This window comes from Mustela nivalis (genome assembly GCF_964662115.1).
Source record: "Mustela nivalis genome assembly, chromosome: 4".
Taxonomy (NCBI): Eukaryota; Metazoa; Chordata; class Mammalia; order Carnivora; family Mustelidae; genus Mustela; species Mustela nivalis.
In genome coordinates this window covers 87057645-87078261 of record NC_139023.1, presented here as the reverse complement: position 1 = coordinate 87078261, position 20617 = coordinate 87057645, and the positions used below count along the sequence as shown (strand labels likewise).

Sequence of the window (20617 nt, the reverse complement as noted above, 5' to 3'; positions counted from 1 at the left end):
AATCTAATTCTGGTGTCTAAAGCATATGAGGACCAGTACATTTCCTTTACTTAGGCCAACTTACATCAGTTTTCTGTCATGTACAATTAAAAGGATTGAGCTTAATATGGGTTAGAGGAAGAAAAATATAACCAGGAATTATTAGACTGCAGTGATAGATTAGAATTTAGCTTTTGAATTATTCTCTATCTTTACCACTGACTATCAGCTCCTCAAGGACAAGGACTGTGTCTGCCTTGATTAGGCATGTATATCCAGGGCTTAGTCCAGTGTCTGGTATATAGATACTAAATATTTCTTGACTTAAGTAAAGAAGAAAAATAGAGACATGAAAAGTCAAATTAAAGAAGACTTCGAAATAATTTTTTCACATTGACCTGATGAACTGAGATATGGTGATAAATGATTAATGAATTGCAGAAAGACTATAGCTACAAAGGCAATAAAAAGAGTTTATTAGAGAGATAAGATTGTCACTTAGGCAAGCAGACATGCCAAGAGAGGGTTTGAACAATACAAAGGGATGAGGGAAAAAATCTCTACTCTTTGGCCTTTTTGGGAGCACACACAAGATCAAATGTAATTTATAAAAATTTTTAAATTTTATACTTTTAAAAAAAGAATAAGAAAAAATGAACAAGATACTAAAATATAAAATAAAGGCAGTAAGAGTTTTTTTTTTTTTTTAAGATTTTATTTATTTGAAAGAAAGAGAGATACCACAAGCTAGGGCAGGTGGGAAGGGGCAGAGGGAGAGGAGCAAAAGGAGAGCAAGAAGTAGACTCCCCTCTGACCAGAGAGCCTGATGCAAGACCCGATCCCGGGACCTGAGATCATGACCTGAGCCAAAAGCAGGCACTCAACCAAATGAACCACCCAGGTGCCCCAACCAGAGTTTTAAAGTAAGGTATGTGGAATGTGTATTTCAAAGAACTGTAGAAGAATGAAAAAGAGATTAGTTCAAGGAAAAGGTCATGTTTGTCAAATATTATGGATTGAATTGTATCCCCTCATAATTCATATGTTGAAGCCTTAACTTCCCCCTTCCCCCACAGTGCCTCGGAGTGTGACTATATATTTGGAGATAAGTACTTTAAAGAGGTGATTAAGGTAAAATGACGTTATTAAGGTGGGCCCTGATATGTGACTGTTGTCCTTGACACTCCTAGAGCCACCAGGGTCATGCTTGCACAGAGAAAGAACTATGTGAGGACACAGCAAGAAGGCATTTATCTACCTGCTGATGTCTTGATCTTGGACTTAAAGTCTCCATAATTGTTAGAAGATGAATTTCTGCTGGTTAAGTCACCCACTCTGTGATATTTTGTTATGGCAGTCTTAGCAAACTAATATAAAAAATGTAAATTCATCTTGGGTCTAGGGGAAGAAAGCAAAAATTGATGGGAGAACCCAAGAAAAAGATAGTCATATTTCACCGAAATGTTTTATTTTATGTTGGGTAACACATGCACCCATTACAAAATTTAGATATTATAAAAAATATATACAATAAAAAAGAAATCCTTCTACAAACTCAAACTGGGCCAGGATATTCACTTAATTCCCCTTTGCAATGGTATTCTATACCAGTTTTTCTTTCTTTCTTTCTTTCTTTCTTTCTTTCTTTCTTTCTTTCTTTCTAAAGACATTTATTTATTTGAGAGAGATAGAGAGAGAGAGAGCAGCAGCAGAGGGAGAGGGAGAAGTATGCTCCCAGCTGAGTAATGAGCCCAATATGGGGCTTGACCCAGGACACAACCTGAGCTGAAGGCAGACACTTAACCGACTGAGCCACCCAGTTTTTCTTCATCATTTTTTCATATATAACCTATGCCTAAAAACAATACTATATATATGCATACAAAGGCTATTTTATACTATGTGCTATTGACTGGAAATTTTAACTTTTGTCCAGTTTAGTCTTTTGAGCAGTGTGTTTATAAAGTGAAATCTGCAGGTTTGAACCTGTTATTAGTTTCCACAGGTACACATACATGTTTTGCTCTTCACTTTTCTACAGTATACATTGTAGATCATCTCCTATCAGTGCTTTTATAGCTACCATATTTTTTTGCAGCTCTATGGATGTTCCATGATTTTTAAACTAATCTTCTGAATTGAACTTTATTAGGTTGCTAACAATCTTTTATTTTTATGAACAGTGTAACAATGGATAGCCTATACATTTTGGTCATGTATTAAGATATCCATACAATTCATTTCTGGAAGTGGAATTGCTTGGTCAAAACATATGAGCACTGACAGCTTTAAGATGATAGATATTACAGTATTGCTCTCCTTTGAAGCCAAATCAATTCAAACGCCCTCCAGCAATGTACACGTCGGGGGTGGTGGTGGTGGTGGTGGTTCTGTTTCCCCAAGCCTTTTCTAATATTGTGTTATCAAATGTTTTTGAACTTTGTTGCCTGAAAAAGAAAAGCAATGGTACCTCAACTGCAGCTTTAACTGGTCTTTATCTTTTAATGAGAACGAAGAACATCTTTTCTATGGTTTTAGCCCACTTGTATTTATTTTTAGGTGAGCTGTCTGTTCATATCTTTTGCTCATGGGTTGGTGGTTTTACTTGTTGATTTGTAAGCCATTACATGTTATTTTAAAGTTCAAATCATTATTAGAATACTGGGTTCTTCTAGTATAACCAAAAATGTACAAATTTCCTCTTTCCAAATGCATGTTCAGCTCCTTTTACTTTTTATCAGCTTTAAAGTGGGTAATTGTGGTTTTCCTAAAATATATTTAACTAACTCCCATTGGTTTGTTTTAACATTGGTGCCTCCTGGGAGACTAGTGGCATGACAGAAGGTTGAATTGTGGCCTGTGCTGGCTAGTGGTAAGTGAAAAGAAAAATAATTTCAGTTGGCAGGTATCTTTTGAAATAATACAGGAATCTATATATTTTTTTTTGTTTTTCTGGACTTAAGAATATTATTGATGATGATGACAATTTAGTGTGAGAAATGACTTCAGACTTGGTATCCTGGTATTATAAAAAGTATATAACAACTTGAGGAACAGTCAAGTTTATACATCGAGACATTGAGGTTTTAAGAAATTATTAGATGATAAAGAAATAAAAACCTGAATTAAGCATTCAAAAACCTTTAACATCTTGAATTTGGTGGCAGTAAATTCCTTTATGCATTTAAAATACAGATAGTATGCTGTTTTAATATTTTTAAAAAATTATCTATAAAGTAGTTGTGGTTTTACATTTTTATGTGTTATAGTTCTATAATTTGAGAATTTTTTTAAACTTGGATCTACTGTGGAGTAGTGAAAGATAATAGGTGTTGGAGTTAGACTCACTTGAGTTTCAAGCTCTGGTTCCATTTTCTTGCTTGTGTGACCTTGGGCAAGTTATTTAACTTTTATAAACTTCCTCATCCACAACTGGTATTTACATTATGGGTTTGTGCAAGTTAAATGAAATAGTATCCATAAGGCATTAGCCAAGTGCCCAGAACTTAACATATATTTAATTTTTAAAAAATTTTCTTAGCATAATGATGAGCATTTTTTCATGTGTCTGTTAGCCATTTGTATATTTTATTTGGAGAAATGTCTGTTCATGTCTTCTGCCCATTTTTTGACTTATTTGTTTTTTGGGGTATTGGGTTTGAGAAGTTCTTTATAGATCTTGGATATCAGCCCTTTTGCTGTAGTGTCATTTGCAAATATCTTCTCCCATTCTGTGGGTTGCCTCTTTGTTTTATTGACTGTTTTCTTTGCTGTGCAGAAGGCTTTTATCTTGGTAAAGTCCCAAAAATTCATTTTCACTTTTGTTTCCTTTTCCTTTGGAGACCTGTTTTGAAAGAAGTTGCTGTGGCTGATGTTGAAGAGGTTACTGCCTATGTTCTCCTCTAGGATTTTGATGGATTCGTGTCTCACATTGTGGTCTTTCATCCATTTGAGTTTATCTTTGTGTACGGTGTAAGTGAATGGTTGAGTTTCATTCTAATGTATATAGCTGTCCAATTTCTCCAGCACCATTTATTGAAGAGACAGTCTTTTTTCCATTGGATATTTTTTCTGCTTTGTCAAAGATCCTTTGACCATAGAGTTGAGGGTCCATTTCTGGACTCTCTATTCCATTAGTCTATGTGTCTGTTTTTGTGCCAGTACCATGCTGTCTTGGTGATCACAGCAAGTTGAAATCAAGCAACATGATGCCTTCAGTTTTGTTTTTCTTTTTCAACATTTCCTTGGTGATTCGGGGTCTTTTCTGGTTCCATGCAAATTTTAGGATTGTTTGTTCCAGCGCTTTGAAAAATGCTGATGGCATTTTGATTGGGAGGATGTTAAAAGTATAGATTATATGAGAACAATGAATCTTAGAACACTACATCATAAACTAATGACTCACTATATGGTGCCTAACTAACATAATAATATTTGTATTCTTGTAGAGTAAAATAAACTGTTACTTCTGAAAAAATTTTCTTAGTATATATTTAGTTTTTGAAGGGCATTTCATTTTACTCTGCTGTAAAATATTTTCATGGTGAAAATATCAATGTAAATTTGGTTAAATTGGTAGCTACCTTTGTTGATTATTTTGAAAGTAACCCCTGTTATTCTTAAATAATTGTTTCATTGCGACGAAAATTATGCCATTAGAGATCTACTCCTTTTATTTTATTTTTAAAAAGATTTTATTTATTTATTTGAGAAAGAGCTCGCATGAGAGGTGAGAAAGTCAGAGGGAGAAGCAGACTCCCCATGGAGGTGCAAGTCCCATGGGGGACTCAATCCTGGGACTCTGAGATCATGACTTAAACCAAAGGCAGCTGCTTAATCAACTGAGCCACCCAGGCCCCCAGAGATCTATTCCTTTTAATCTCTTCCTTTCCTTTCTTCTGTCCTTCCCTTAGCTCCAGGGCAATTTAGTTCAGTTCAGTTTTCTATCTGAGGATTCTGAACCACATCTAGGTAATTTCTAGATTCCTAGAGAATTCATACTGGGACAGTTTTTCTCTTGGGCAAAATTGGTAGTTTGGCTGTGGCAAACCTGAATTCATATGGGGTCCTGGAGTCTTATTAGGGAACAAAGATTGAGAATGACTGGGATTCTTCCAGATTTCGAAAAAGACTATTGAAATTAATTTCTTTGCAGAGATGGAGAAATAAACTCTAAGGAGGTAATTCAAGTAAGGGTGGTAGGAGTGTCCTGGTAGAAGGTGGAAGTAACTAAAATAGGTGCATGTTTTTCTCTTTTTGGCTTTTATCCAGTCCTTTCATAACTCACTTCTGCTAGGGCCTCTATTTCCTTATATGCAATAAAGGTTAATATGGTATGTCATATGTTTAATCTTTTCTGGCTTTATTTTATATTTGGTTTCACATCTGTTTAAAGATAAGAGTAAAACTCCCACTTGAAAATGTTAGGAGATATGGTACGGTACTTCAGCTCAGGAAGGAAGTCAGAAGGGAGGATAAGGTATACAGTAATGCTAAAGAGCGTGAACTTTGGTGCCACATTTCTTGGGTTCAACCCTAGCCTTCCAAGTTATTTAACCTCTCTGTACCTTAGTATTTAAGATGCAGTTTGGCAAGGTATTTGACCTTCCTTTACCTTAGTTTTTAATTTATGAAATGGGAATAGCAGAGATAATGAGAGTACCTATCTCCCAGGATTTGGGGAGGGTTAAAATGAATCAATAAAAAGTGCTTGAAACAGTGTCTGGGCCATGCTTAACACTCTCTTTGCTATTGCTTCCATATCACTGTGTGCATTTCTAGTTGTCCACATCTGTCCCGAGCAATCCCAAATCTTCCATAGAGCTAAGACTGTTATCCACTTTCCTCTTCTTATTACAAATTGTACATAAAAAATGCACAATATATCTGAGATAATTCTCGAACTCCAGAAAGTCGTTTGCCTTGGTTCACCCGCTAAAAAATATGAAGTCTTTCTCTTTAAAAATGGTGAGCATCAAGCCACTTTTCATTAAAACAATAACAGACTCGATTGATTCAATATAGTTTCATTTCATTCAATACATACAATGTATTGATAAGGTCATAAAAGTATTACTCTCTATTCCTAGCGGATTCATTTCATTTCATAGCATAGCATTAGTCGGATTCTCCTTTTTGTCTGCGTTCTGTTCTTTTCTGTGCGTCTCTGTCTCCTGGCCTCAGGAAGGCGTTCATTGACGTTCCCTTCGCATGAGAAGCGGGTGATTTTTTTCAAGCCAGCCCCAGACCTGAGCCTCAGGGCCCAGACTCCACCCCCAGCCCGGGAAGGTCTGGGGGAGGGAAGGAGAGAAAAGGAAAGGGGTGGGACGCCGCAGATTCTTGGGTGGGGCTTGGATGGCGTGCCGGCGTCGTGACGTGTGACGCCACCAGTTGGCGCAGTCGCAGTGGCGCCTGGCCGTGGCTGGGACCCCTCCCATCCTTCTCCGCCCCTCTGCGTCAGTGGCTAGGGGCCCCTGGCAGCACCTGTGGCAGCTGGCCGGGGTGGCGGGGTTAGAGGGTCGTGGGCCCCGGCAGAGCTTCGCGGGCCGGGTCCGGCTCGGCGCTGCTGCCACTGCGCGAGGCCTTTGGCGTCGCTCGGAGAGAGGCCGGAGCGGTTCCAGGCCGCCCCGGCGCTCGCCCAGGTGAGGGGACAGGGTCGGACTGGACAAGGGTTGGGGTGAGCAGCAGTTTTCCGTCATCTCTGGAACTCAGCCTTGTGGGAGACTGGAGGTTTGGCATCATCGCTGCTGTCTGTTGCGGTGTCGACTCATTTCTTAGTTTCTGATACAGCACCGGGACCTGTAGACCTGGTGCCGGAGGTCAATGGGAAGGCCCGGAAGGGCCATCGTAGTCGGATTGCTGGGGGCGCGGACACCGGAGCGGCCTCTGTAGATGGTGATAAGGCGGGTGGGCGGCGCCCACTTGCTTGTGTGTGGACTCGGCGGGCGGGAAGGTCAGTGCACCTGCAGGCTCCGGCTTTAGCCCTTGGAGCGGCTCTGGGATGCTTCAGACCCGAGCTGCTTAACGTAGTTTCGATTGACCAAAGGCGGTGGAGCCTTAGAACTCCCCTTTCCAATTAAGGCGTGGGGTGTTTTGTACTCAGAATTGGCGCTTGCCGAGTCTGCAGTATGGAAGAGTACATTTCAGCGGAAACATCTTTGGTCAAAGGAAGGTGAAGGGAAGTTGATTTTCCTTCCGCAGAGTATCGTGTCCCACCCACTCTCCCACACCTAACTCCCATTCCTATTGGCCTTAGTTTTGACAGTAGAAAGTTGGGGACGCTTGTTAAATGGAAAGAGTTTTTGTAAATTTCCACAGTTTTTTTAAACTGTCCAGTTGTGTGAGTTAAGTTTCAACTGGTTTCATGTTGCTGCTTTCCCTCTCTGCATGGCATTGAAACCTATTTATTCCAAATTAACCATAAATATTAAATATAAAAATAGATGAATTAACCAGAATATTTATCTTATATAGTTGTTGAGTGGTACATATTTCATATGCATGATATCTCATTTAATCATCGTAACATTCCTATCATGTAAAGCCTATTATAATTTCTTCACAGATAAACGCACAGGCCTAAAAATCAACTTGTTCAAAGTTAAGAGATGTGATTTAAACCAGCACTCTGACTCCAGTTTACAGTCCCTTAATCAGTATGCCTATCATCTCCCAAGTATCTTAAGAGTTTGCAAAGTAGTTTTCATTTGATGAAAAGTGTGCCAGTTGCTTGGAATAGGAAGGGAACTGAGGCATCATTCTTGACAGCAAGGACCCAACAGTTTGAGAGAACAACCTTTTCAAAGCCACACTTAGAGAGAGACAGAGAGAGAGAGAGTGTGTGTGCGTGTGTGTGTTTGTTTTAGTATTTTATTTATTTAGAGAGCACATCTGGGGGTGTGGCAGAAGAGAGAACATCTCAAGCAGACTGAGTGTGGAGCCCAATGGTGGGGCTGATCTCATGAGACTGAGATCGTGACCTGAGCCACAACCAAGAGTCAGATGGTTAACTGACTGAGCTACGCAGGTGCCCCTTGAGTATGTTTTAAAGGTAAGATTTAACCTCAACAACCCTCTAACTGCCCAAATCATGCTGTTTCCATGGGTGTGATGGTTTGGAAATCTTTAGAATGGTGTAGTTTGGAAACTGTGTTCTTATTCTAGATTTAAAAGTATTTCTTGTTTGGAAACTTTAAAGTAGGAAATGCAATTTTGGAGTAACATTAACAACTTTCCACATGTGTGCATTCTCACGCATGTAATCAAATAATTTAATCTGAAATGGTGGAAATGCTGGTAAAGCTAGACTACCTTGTATATTGGTTAAATATTTTTTTCAGGTTTGTTAAGATGAAATGCTGCAGGTGGACCTTCTGAAGATCAGGAAGAAAGAAGAACAACATTGCAGACTCTGAAAAAAAATTGGGTAAATATCTTTGCTAAGTTTTAATTTTTTTTTTATTTTTTAAAAGATTTTATTTATTTATTTGTCAGAGAGAGAGAGGGAGAGCACAGGCAGGCAGAGTGGCAGGCAGAGGCAGAGGGAGAAGCAGGCTCCCTGTGGAGCAAGAAGCTGGTTGTGGGACTCCATCCCAAGATGCTGGGATCATGACCTGAGCCAAAGGCCGCTGCTTAACTGACTGAGCCACCCAGGCATTTCTTGGCTAAGTTTTTAAAAATCTAATTTTCAATTAAAGCTGTGATAGAAGAAATCTGACTTTGTGCTTCAGTTGTGTTTTAATTGGCTTAATTAATGGTGAAGGAGTGGGGGTTTGGGGGATGTATAACACGACTTGCCATTCATTTTACCTGGCTTTTGAATTGTTGATACCTGACTGACAATTAAAGCAGCTGGTTTTCCCTGGAGCAGATGATCTAAGAGAGAGCAAGGAGGAGGCTGTGATGCCATTTTTGACTTAGTTACACACCGTTACTTCTGTCATACTCTTTTAGAACCATATCACTAAGTCCAGCCCACACTTGAGAGGGGAATTAATTAAGTTCAACCTCTTGAAGGGAAGAATATTAAAGAATTTTTGGACATTATAAAACTACCGTACATCTTTTATCAATTGTCAAATTCTTTAGGGTCAAATAAGCTCTTTCAGAGTACAAAAATATAGCCTTTATGACCAGGTGAGAGAAAGTTCTAGAAAAGTGGGGAGATGGTTAAGTCAGATTTGGCTTACTTTATAATTTGCCCTTCTTTGCTGCTAATCAGGCTCCATATCTTGATGTGTTATCTCCTAAGGTTATTTTTTTTTTTAAAGTGCTTGTTGACCTTTGATTTAATGGAGGATCCTTTTAGGAGAAAAAAATTTCATAGTGGAAAAAATATGAATTTTTTATAACAAAATATGAATTTTGGTAGCATTCTTATTAGCTTGTAAATGTCGAGTTGGGAGGAAGGAACTCATTTTTCATATAAAGAAACTGAGAACAAAGAGATAATTATTGAGGCCATGTCTTAACTGTATTTGTACTCAAGCTTCTCACGGCCATAGTTTCTCATCTGTAAAATGGGGAATTGTGAATGAGTAGTTATTTGTGATGATTAGATGAGTAAATACACAAAAAGTGTTTAGAACATTACCTAGCATATAGCAAGCATTGAATAAGTGTTATAGTCATCATTATGGTAGCTATATTTTTATTATTTTTTAATACCATGGAATGAATATTTCAAAGAGTAGGAGAACATTGACCAAAATATTTAAAGTTTAAACTTTAGATTATTGATTTTATTGTACTTTGTCACTTTATATGTATATGTAAAGTGTATTTCTATCTATATCAATTTTTTTCCTATTCATATCCATTTAAAATGCTGTGTCTGATATCACCACTAGTATTGTATAGTCATATCTTCATAAAAGTCCCTGAAGCAGCTTGTTTTGTTGTTGTTTCATATACATGAAAGTTCACTTTCAGTTGTAGCAATTCTCAGCTCACAGAAATTGGCTACTAAATGGATCTTGTGGGCTCTTTGGGTAGCAACATGCTATTAAAAAATATTTTCTTTGTACTTGATATGATGAGAGTGTTGGTAAACACAGGTGGCCAGTTTCTTTCTCCTTCTCCCCACATCCAATGACCCTATTTTGTTGGGTAAGTAGTTTGAACATGTATTTGGGAGGGTTTTCTGACTGATGTGAGTAAGGTAGATGATAGAAGTTTGAGGGCCAGACAGGAAAATGGAAATAGTTTTATTACAAAAATCCTATAGAATTTTACTTTTTGATGCTTTTTACTGTTATACCTTCTGGTGTATTTTTAATCAAAATGAAAGTGATATGTTGAATTCTTGATTAAAAGAATTAAAGAAAACTTGCAGAGTGTATTCACTAGTCAGTACAAAAAACAAAGACAAAACCCCATAACCAGTGTATGGGATGTAGAAGTTGGAGGATTAAACCTTTCACACAGCAGTTACTGTTGATCTCTTTGCATAACTGACCATATCAAGGAATATGTTGAAGGTAGTTATTAGTTCTGGTGGACTATTAAAAGTGGGTTATATTTAAAAATCATGGTTTCTTCTAGATTTGGAAGTTGAAGTCAGTTCTTTTTACCCTATTCATAGATATGTTTTCTGGAGATTTTTAAAAGAGATTCGTTTTGTTTCGCTTTTGCTTTTAATAAGTATTTAGGAAAATCAGCCTAAATTTCTGGTTATAGAAGTCAGGTTTCTAAAGTGCAACATTTTTGTTGAATGATATGATTACATAGATGTTGAAAATACTTCCATGCATAGTATAAGGAATCATTTTTGTTGCATAGATTACGATGTTAAAAAGTGCATTTATTTAGTTTGCAGATTTGTAGTGTTTGGATTGTCACTCATCATATCTAAATATTTCTTTAGCAACAGTTTGCCTGTTGACTATTGTCTTTTGGTATATGATCTGCTTCTAAGAAACATGCTCACTGGTATTTGTAGAACTATATTATTCATATTGACTTAATACTTTTTGATTGTTATTTATGCCAACTAATTATAAAATTCTGTTATTTAGATATATACATATATTTTTTCTTGTATATTGTAAGGAATGAGGTGCAGTTTAGTCATTGTTTATTGGTATGCATTTTATTTTTTAATTTTTTATTTTTTTAGCTTTCACCTTTTTTGTTGAGCTCAATTTCTTTAAAAGAACATTGATAACAGGTTAGCTATCACTTTTGTAATGTGTTTCATATCAAGTACTATACTGTGAGTTTTATGTTTGCTTTGTGTTTTTAGTGCCTTCAGCATCTCTTCAAGAAAGAGATGGCCATGTGGAAACAGGCTCTGAGATGTAGTAACTTGCTCAAGCTATATCATGGCTAAGGAAGGAATTAAAGGGATAGAGTCAGCTTTCCATTTCAAATCTGGCTTTAAAGACTACTCTAGTTCTAGGGTACTAGATGATTTCTGTTATTTCTGGTAGAATGTTATTTTACCACTTAATTCTGTTGGATTTTAGAGTTAGTTATTAATGAATTGTGTTTGTTGCACATAGAATTCTGAGACTAGAAGGGACCTGGAGTGACTCTTTTTAGGTAGAGAGGAGTTTTTGGATTTCTGGTTTGTCACAAGAGGATAATTATTTATCTTGTTTGTTTAAATGAACAGAATAGGACATTATATATTTTTGTTTGATGTGTACAAAGTTGCTACCCTGACCAAAAGTGTTAAGGAAATTAAGTTTGCTTTTGTTGCCCACCATCTCCTTTTTAAGATTTCCCCCATCTTCAGGAATCTTGGGCCTTTTGGGATACCCTTGGATGCTGCTTGTTAGTGAGAAAAGTAATCCAGTGAGTTAATTTACACTAATAACATTTGGTAATAATTAATGGTAGCTATTACTGAGATGCTTTATTTTGGATTTTAAGAGCGATTATTGGTTACTACTCCATTTAAAGGAAAAGATGGTATAATTTTAGGCCTTGTATCCTGAAAGGGTAAAATTTTTTAGGCAGACAGGGCTTTCCAAATCACTATATGGTTAATGGATAATAACAGTCTTTTTACTACATTCCATTACTATCTTATAATGTAAAGTTTACATATATATGTGAGATGTCTAATTACAGTAGGTACTTCTCTATTTGTGTTTGTGTGCTCTATTTCTGTAGCATCATGGGGTTGGAAGGAACATCACAAAGTCATTTGTTTCAGGCCCTTTATCTTTAGATTGGTGAGTGGTCAGTGTTCTGTATGAATAGCTCAGATGTTCTAATCATTCTTGAAACTTCATTTTGGATAAAAATGTTGTGATCTGATTTATGTTTTACTTTTGTTTTGGGATGTCATTATGCCATAGTAGAGATAGATAGTCTTTTGTGTTGGTATTTACTGAGACATTTAAGTCAATTACCTGACTTCTTAATTGTAAGGAGGACATAAATGTCTTTGAAATGGACAACTTTACAAAAGTATCTTAAGATAATTGTTACGTATGAGCAGAAACCAAAGAGTAGCTGAAAAACGTAAGTATATTTTTTTATGACAGTTGATGTAGATGAGTAAAATTTGACCCAAGGGCAAGTGATGCAAAAGTATGTGTAAAGTGCATACTTTCCAGAATTTCTAGTATACAAAGTGCTGCTATGTTCTAATAGGTGTTTAATTTTACCTGATGATGAATAGAATATCAGTGTTGATGAAGTTCAAAGAGGAGCTATAAATTTAATTTTCCAACTCTTAAAACCCATGAAATTTCTTTTATAGAAAAAAAAACTAATTAAATCCAAAGAACTTTAACATAGTGATCTAAAGATATGTGAATACCTTTTTAGCCAAAGCATTGTGCCTTCATTGCTGTGTGAGAAATTTGAGAATGATTAAAACTTTTTATATTTGGCATTGAGTTATTAAAAAGTTGAATATCCTCTTCTTAAACTCAAGCAAATGAAAACCAGATTTTCTTGAGAATGAAAAAGATCATTTAGTAATCTCTTTGGCCTTGGGTACATTGGGAATACTCACTTATTTTTGGCAATAGTGCATAATTATGTACTTTTAATTTTTTTAATCTTGGTATTATTTTTTGAAGATTCTATTTACTCATTTGACAGAAAGACAGCTAGAGAGAGAACACAAGCAGGGTGAGAGAGAAGCAGGCTCCTAGCTGAGCAGGGAGCCAGATGCAGGCCTCAATCCCAGGACCTTGGGATCATGACGTGAGCTGAAGGTAGATGCCTAACTACTGAGCCACCCAGGTGTCCCTATGTACTTTTTATTTCATTCATTTCTGAAACAAGTATTCAGGGACTGCTGTATACAGGAAGTTGGTTGGATATGGCACTTAAATGAGTAGGGCAAACTCATCCTTAACAACAGCTGCCTAGTTGGGGGACAGACTTCTAAAATGATAATTACAATATGATATGACAATTGCTAAGATATAGGTAATCATTCAAACAGCCTTTCTTTACCATTTTCTATATTGCCAGATATCCTACTGAAGATATTGTGACTCTTCCAAATCTTAAACTTAATACTGAGAAATCCTTAGCTATATTGTAGAATTTTTTTTTTTTTTTAAAGATTTTATTAGAGAGAGAGAGAGAGTGAGAGAGAGAGCACAAGCTGGGGTAAGGGGTGGGCAGGGGCAGTGGGAGGGAGAAGCACACTCTTTGCTGAGCAGGGAGCCCAATGCCAGGCTCAATTCCAGGACCCTGGGATCATGACCTGAGCTAAAGGGAGATGCTTAACTGACTAAACCACCTAGGCGCCCTCAAAGATTTTATTTTTATTTATTTGAGAGAGAGAGTGAGAAACAGAGAAAGAGACAGAGAGAGAGAGAGAGAGATCATGAGCAGGGGGAGGGGTAGAGGGAGAAGCGGACTCCCCACTTGAGCAGGGAGTCTGATGGGGGCCTGGATCCCAGGACCCTGTGATGGTGACCTGAGCCAGGGGCAGACGCTTAACCGAGCCACCTAGGTGTCTGCTGTATTGTAGAATTTTTAAGCTCATATTTACTGAATGAACAGCAGAAAAATAGCTCTACATTATCATGCAACTGTCTTAAGTATATTGCTCCAAAAAAATCAAAATCAAATATATACTTTCCCTTGACAGTTCTAGGGAAAGCTCTGGTTCTTCATAACTAGGTCTTCTCACATTATAGGTAATACTATACAGACTTATTCCTGCTTAAACCTGATATAGGTTTAAAACCTTCTTTTTGAAATCTTGTGTCAAGTTATGGGGTGATACCTCTTTTAGAGGAGTCATGCAGCCCTGGAAGAAGGTAAACCAGTGCAGCGAGGTTTTCTTGAGAAGCTGTGGGCAAGTGCACAGATCTTCCAGTTCCCCCCATTCCCCTTTTCTGAGGTAATCAAATAATTATGCCTGAGGTAGAGCGGAGTTGGGGGACATAGGGGTAAGCTGTGGGGATGAAGGTTCTCTCATCCATATTTCCTTTTGCCTACCACCCTAGGGCCATTCTTCTGACAGCTGTTATAAACACAAATTAAAGACGGAGAAAAATAGAAGAGGAACAGGAACTGTAAGTAATGGGATTAGAGCCAAAAAACTGGGAGTAATATATAAATTAAAAAAGAAAACAGAAAAAATGGAATGAAATAGAAGATGTTTTAGATAAATATGGATTTGACTTTTTCAAGAATATATAGAAGCCATCAGATTCGCTCATCTTTCTGTCACCAAATCTCTCTATATCTGGGTCTTTCTTTTCCTCTTTCTTCTTGTTCAGATAAAGGAAATGTTTCTCTTTCTGCCAAACCCAATTCCAAAACCTGGTGTATATGTGCCCTGAATTAAAGCAAAATTTAAAAAAATACTAAATATTTAATACCGTGTCCTTTAAATTGTATGATTTCATGATCTCTTTAAAGTACAGAATCGGGGTGCCTGGGTGGCTCAGTGGGTTAAAGTACAGAATCTTTTTTCATGTAAAAGAAAACTATCCTTCGATTTAATAGGACTGGTAACAACAACAACAACAACAACAAAATAGTGCTTTAGTTTGGGTATCGTCAGAAACAAAACCTGGATAAGGATTCAAGTAAAGTTAGTTTACTTGGAAGTGATCATAGGAAATACTGGTAGGGGAAGAGGAAGTAAGAAAGGAAAGGGACTGAAGTCAATAAAGGGCATTATCCTAGCAGTTAGTGCTATGGGCATCTGGAACTCACTGCCATTGGTAAACTCTCAGAGACCAAATGAAATACTTCTCTGAGTTATCCCAAACTAAGAGCAAGGAAGCTGTAGGTGTTCATCTAACACTTTTCTAGCCATCATTGACATTAACTCTGGCATTTCTGGCTTGTCCTGATTATAAGCTGAGATGTTTCTGCAGTCCAAAAGCAATCCTCAGTAAGATGTTACAGGTGTTTATAAAATGAGCATTCTTGTATAGAGGTAAATGCCAGCAGTATCTGGGTGTGATGCTAACGCATTGGTTGCTATTAACAAATATTTATACAGTGTATTATTTACTATGGGCTGGTGATATTCTAAATGCTTTACATTTATGAATTCATCAATTCTCACTATTCAGCTCTATGACGTAGGTACTGTTAGTATTCTTGTTTTACCGATGGGTAAATAGAACATGCAGAGGTTAGGTAACTTGCCTGTGGTGACACAACTATAGTTTTAGGACTATTAGTTCTAACTTACATAGTCTAGTACAGAATCTATGCTCTTAATCCATATAATGGCCTGTTTTTGAAACAATACAATCTGAAGCAAAAAGCTTGTACTGCAGCTCATGACCCTGAAGTCAAAACCTGAGCTGAGACCAAGAGTTGGATGCTTAATTGACTGAGTCACCCAGGCACATTCCCCCTCTCCCCCACCTTATTTTTTTAAGGATTTATTTATTTATTTGAGAGAGAGAGAGCACATAAGCTCATGAACAATGGAGGTTGGGGGAGGAGAGGGAGAGGGACAAGCAGACTGTGCTGAGCAGAGCCCATGGGGCACAGTCCCAGGACTCTGAGATCATGACCTGAGCCAGAATAAAGAGTTAGACACTTAACTCATTGAGCCACCCAGGTGTCCCTTTTTTAGGCTCTTTGATTCTGTTTTTCTTTGATAACTGTTTCCTCCTTCTCCCTTACCCAATCTCTTTCCGTTTAGTGTTCTTTACCTCTTTCATTGATGGCAGCTTACCAGCTGCCCCTTTCTAGAACAGTATAGCTATTCTTCCTTCCATTTTTATACTTGAGGCTATCAAATCAAATAATTCTATCAAAGGTATTAACTGATTTTTCTGATGTGATGAAGTTTGAATTTGACATTGGTCAGTATTTGCATTTTAATTTTTTAAAAAGATAAGCATTTAAGAACTGAAGAAAGATATGATGGTAGAATGACAGATGACTAAGCTTTTTTTGAGTTGGGAGACTTCTATTTCTTGGCCATATTTGTGAGGACAGGCCATGAGATACATGCTTGGGTAAGAAAAACCTCTTTCTAACCTGTCATTTTCTGTCTTCCAGCCACCACTTTCCCTTTTTCTTTTTAAATTATGGAAGTATTATATGCCAATTCTAAAACATTTAAACACTAAGTATCAAGAGTAAAAGTTAAAGTCCTGCTTCACTGATTCTTTTCCTTCCCCCCAAATCTTTCTCACTGTTCTCTCTAGAGGTAACCACCCTGGCTTTGCTAGTGTTTTTGCAGATTAGAAAAGTGTACATGCATGCACAAACACTTCATGTATGTGCACATATATATGTATATGTGTGTATATAGGATGTATACATATAACATACATAATAGTCTTTTCTTTTAAACATAAGTGAAATACTATACATTTTGTTTCTCAGTTTGCTTTTTCCCTGCAAACATTACATATATTCTGGACATTTCTCTTTATTGGCCCATATAGAGTCACCTCATTCTTTTAGAAAGGTTGCATATTATTTCCCACTAAAATATACCATAATTTATTTAACTTTTTTCCTATTAATTGACATTTTTTCCAAATTTCCCAGTATACTCTATAATGTTGCAGTGATTGTCCTTGAAAAATTCTTATTGTGGCTGAGGATTTCTGAGAAAGTCCTAGAAATGATATGTCCAAGTTAAAGCATACACATTTTTGTAGTATCTGATAAATTATTCTTCCCAAAGATAGTTTATGTCTATCAACTGCATATGAGTGCCCATTTTCCCACATTTTTGCCAACATAGTTGTTTGCAGTCTTTCTCATTTTCACTTAATATGACTACTGGGTGATAAATGGTGATTGCTCCCATTTCTAGTGATATTATCCACCTTTGTAAATTGACTATATATTTTGCTTATTTTTTCACATTATTAAAAATATTAAGATATATTATTAAAAATTACTATATTTTAATAAACTTATAATATATATTTATATTTATTTCTATGTAAATATATATATGTGTTACATTTACTAGATTATTAAAATATTAAAATATATTAAAATATTATTCCTATTTTTTGGTACTGATTTGTAGGATGGCCTCTATTTTTGAAGGTCCAAATTAATATTTGGAATTCTGTCTCTAAAAGTGTTAATGCAAGTATTAGATGTTTGATAACTTTATTTTTTTTATGCCTGTGAGACAGAAATAAAACAGTGTGAATCTAGTATTTGAAAAGATTTCACAGGTAATTCATTTTGAAAAGTAATCTTGGAAAGGTATTTTCTAAACTGGGATAGTTGTGGTGGTATTAAATTAGGAACTTTGATAAATCTCCGGTTTGTGCATTTTTGCTTGAACCATTTCACATTTTCATGCTTTTCTATGTATGTCACTAAAATAATAATTGTCACAATTGCTATTCGAATGTGGACAGCAGTTTTGAAGTAAATATGATGGAAAAATGAAAAATATTCAGGAAAAATGAAAAGAATGTAGATGAATCATGAAAATATTGAGAGAACTTGCATTGAAACATGTAGATCAGTGTTATTTTTCTTATGTACCAGATAAAAATACCATTTAAAATGATGTTACATTGAACACAGTGGCTGTGTTCAAGGTACTGTCACTGGTATTGTTGATACAAAGATGAATAAAATAATCTTTATTGGTCACAATCTATCAGAAGAGAGAGACAAGATGGATTAGGTTCAGGTTACGCATCTTTGGTGGTAATATCATAGAAGTCAGGCTATGTTCTTCTGTTAAGATGGTAGCTACATTTGCGGTAAGTGAGCATAGCATAATGCCTGGACAAATTGAGCCACTGTGTTGTACACCTGAAGTGAAAGTAACATTGTATGTCAACTATAATCAAATAAATTAAGAAAAGGAGTGCACAGTTCTGATTTATCTTAATATTGATGGTGTTTACTTTTTTTGAACCTTAATTAAATTTCACAAAGTTCCTGTTTCCCCCTTTGTCATTAATAATTATTTTGAGGGGAGTTATTTTGAAGTGATATGAGAATCCTGTTGCTTATCAAAATTTAATTGATTATATTGGTAGGGACTCATAGATTCTTTTTATTAAATGGGTTGTAATCGAGTACTAGTATTTATTTTGATACTTAAATTGCCCAGGTTTTGCCACGGGGAGCCTCTTCAAGCTCATTTCTTTGTCCTTTTGACATGTTCCCATCATTCAGGTATTTCTTTACCTTCTGGAAAACACAAGCTCATCTTGACTTTCCTTGCCCTATTTGTGGAATCAGCCATTTCTTCAAGGAGCCCTGTTTCTTCTTGATAGAAAATGTTTTTAGGAGCAAAGTTCTCTGTTCATTTTAATTTTGGTGCTGCTCCCAGACCCTTTAATGAGCACATGTATATACATACATATTCATGTTTGTAGCCACATTTATTTCTATATCCACCTATATTGAAAACTATAACTCTAGTTCGTATCAAACACCATTGGATTAATTCTGATGTTCTTCATTTATGTATCCTCCAACAGTGAGAAAACTGGCTTTTATTATCCTTAACATATTTACTTAATTTATCCCCTCCTCCATAGCCTGCAAGAGCTGTTTCCTAGGTGTGTGCCATCCTTATCTTGCTCCCACATCAACACTACTCCAGATTGCCCTTCTGCATGGAAGCACTATTTATTTCTTTGGGGTCTGATGCTTTTCTCTTGTGTTCTAATGCCCTGCATCTGGCAACCTGCCTGCTCAGGCTCCAACATTTTAAGCTGGTCTCTTTCTTCAGCTTCCTCTCCCAACCATTGATACTCTCTTCCTTCCACTTAGACTCTAGCACCCTGTGCCTGACCTCTTCCCTACAAATATGGTCTCCTCATCCTGCTATGGTTTTGATGTCCTCAAAAACTACCACTGTTTCCCTAGCCTCTTCATCACACAATTAGATACTTAATATTATTGGGCTCTGATATCCCCCTATGCCACTGAGACTCCTGTCCATCTTTTCCCCAAATGCAGATGCCTACCTTACTGTGCTTTACCTTGCGGATTTTAGACTGAACCATTGAGGGAAAGAAAACAACCAATTTGTTAATCCATCAATTGCTCCATGAAAAATATGCAGTAGAGACCTCTCCATTAAGGAATTCGTGGTGTACCATGTAAACAGTGTGGTTAAGCATGCAGCCCCAGTTCAGTCTGGATTCTTTGTATCCATGTGGCTTTGACTTACTTCCTTTTCATCAGAATGTCTGCTTCTTACCCAGGACTTTTATTAAGTCTTAGCCTTTACTTCAGTACTTAATCAATGCGTTGTTTTAACTATTGAGCCTTTATCTGTTGATTTCTCTTAAAGCTTTTGCATTAACTAATAACTGGAAAAGCTTTGATTAAATCTGTGTGATACTGCCATTTTCTGTCTTTGCAACCTGAACACCCTCTTTCTCATTCTCCTTGGCTGTGGTTCTTATAGTAGTTAGTGGTAGAGATTTTGAATGAGATCTTTAGATCCTCTTGGTAGATAGATCATTCTCCCTTGGATTTGATTCAAAACAGATCAGCTTTTTATTTAGAAACCTGAATACCAGGATACATCCCTCATGAAACATCCCCAGGAGTTAGTAGGTGATCTTTTCATCAGCAGTGGTGTGGTGATGTATTATAAAATCCTAACAGTAAATATGAAGTAGGCACAGATATTACTTTGTAACATATAAGCTATTAATTTTAGTTTTGAATATAAGCCTTTCCAGTGTTTTCTTCCTCTTAAAATTTATATATATATATTTTTTTTAGTTTAAAACAAAAAAGGAAGAAGGAAAGAGAAGTTCATGTTGTAAAGTTAGCCCCCAAATTTTAAGTTGCCAGTTGGTAGATTTTTCAAAGCTTTGAACAGCGTGAGAACACCTTTTTCTAGTTTTGAGATATAAATGACAAATATTATATTAAGGGTATAACCTGATTGATATGAATATATATTGCAAAATGACTACCATAGTAACCACCATCACCACACATACTTAATAACTTTTTTTAATCTTGTGATAAGAACTTTTAAGATCTGTTCTCTTAGTAACTTTCAAATATATAATACAGTATTGTTAACTATAGTCACCATAGTGTACATTATATCTCCAGAAGTTATAGCTGGAAGTTTGTACTTTTTTACCACCTTCACTCATTTTCCCTACCTCCCCACCTGGGGTCACTACTAAGCTGTTACACACTGTGAGAACATTTTTTTACTCATTTTCTAAAGTGTAGGGAAAAAAAGTTTATTGAAAAATGAAAACATTTGAAA

The 20617-nt window shown here is 36.5% G+C and overlaps 1 protein-coding gene across 16 annotated transcripts in view; it reads left to right on the top strand.

The window, feature by feature from the left end:
• Positions 1-6320: 6320 nt before the first annotated feature.
• The window catches only part of BLTP1 (bridge-like lipid transfer protein family member 1), a 217015-nt gene continuing 202718 nt past the window's right edge, over positions 6321-20617 (top strand). For 13 of the 16 annotated variants that reach the window (XM_082726767.1, XM_082726764.1, XM_082726765.1 and 10 more), the window contains exons 1-3: positions 6321-6620; positions 8319-8404; positions 14406-14474. The gene's annotated coding sequence lies outside the window, so the exon portion shown is untranslated. The remainder of the gene's footprint in view (positions 6621-8318; positions 8405-14405; positions 14475-20617) is intronic. The other 3 variants (XM_082726768.1, XM_082726771.1, XM_082726769.1) reach the window with 1 other exon arrangement.